Below are 1,427 nucleotides of genomic sequence, written 5' to 3'. Positions count from 1 at the left end.
TGCATTCTACACGGCCTAAAGGGTCTAATTAGGTCAAATTCGCTAATTAAATTAACTCATCGAGTGTCAATAAGAAGGTGCTAATCACGCACTCTTATACTAGCGAGAAATTAGGTGAAAGAGAGAGATGCATTCAATTATTTACAGAATCGTCGATTGATTTTATAACTTACGTCGAAGCCACCTATCGTGTCTAATTAGGTTATTAAATTAAATTAATGTTATCTAAATATGTCATAGGTTAACAATCAGAGGTTAAACTAACATACAACGGGTCCTAGGGTATGTCGATTTGGCCGAAACAACAAGGAGGTCAAAAGCGAAGAGCGAAGTTAGATAATTGTTTTATTTATGCCCTACCTTGAACACGAGGATATGTAAATGAGACGGGGTGTACGACCGACTGATGTAGCGGTTTCTTTTCCCATCTCAAGTCAACGCGGGTGTTCATGGTGGTACTTTAACTCATACTCGGACTAACTAGTTTCATAGTTAACTTAAAACAATCGATAAACAAAGCGAAAACAAACAAAAAACAAACTATAAAAAAGCATAAGAAAACGAAATAAAAAAAAGGAGAGAAAAGGGGATTTGATGCACCCTCAACCTACATGTATCGTTGACACCGTCTTGGGTCGTAATCGATGGTAGATTTTGTCTCGAGAGGCCGTCGTCGACGAAGAATAAAGCAAACACGCGTTTTGGAAAGTTTCTGGACAGCGATTTTAAAACAGTGATATCTCCCTCGTTTCACGACGAAAATTCGATTCGAAAGATGTTTTGGAAACTAGAAAGAGAGGAGAACAGGAATCTTAAAGCAACCCCTGCTCGTTTTGGGTTATTGGGCACGAAAAACGAGCACAAACAGAACTGGACAGACAAGAGTAAACCGCGAAAACAGAGTGTTATTTCACTCTGTTTTTCGAGGGATCTCGTGTACTCTCAAGGGCAATTTGGCTCGTAAATCTTTGTCTAATGTGTAGATGGATGTTATGTGGTTAATTAGGAACAAGAAACTCGAGTTTTTATGGAGGTTTGATGGAGGAACGAAAGGGTTTTCGAAGAGGACACACAAACAGTTTCAGTTTGTGTGTCGGTTTTGTTTAGGGTTTTTGAAGGATGTTTAGGGTTTGTTTCTGAGGTTTAAAGCTTATGGGTGATGGTAGGATGTATGTAGAACTTAGAGGAATGAATGTATGGTGAAGGGGTGGTATTTATAGGGAGTTAAAATAGGTTAAAAGAGAGGAAGGGCAAATCGGGCTAGCTCACGGATGGCTGCTGTCCATCGACTTTTGTGAGGGTTTGAGGGGGGTTTTCTTGGTGATTAAGCTAGGATAATATGGGTAGGATACTAGGGTATGGGTTAGGGTTAATGGGTATGGGTCTTGGTAGTGTTTGGAGCGGGTTTGGGCTCGGGAATTGGCGGC

Source organism: Silene latifolia, chromosome Y (assembly GCF_048544455.1).
Source record: "Silene latifolia isolate original U9 population chromosome Y, ASM4854445v1, whole genome shotgun sequence".
Classification (NCBI taxonomy): domain Eukaryota; kingdom Viridiplantae; phylum Streptophyta; class Magnoliopsida; order Caryophyllales; family Caryophyllaceae; genus Silene; species Silene latifolia.
Note: the sequence above shows the minus strand (reverse complement) of the source record.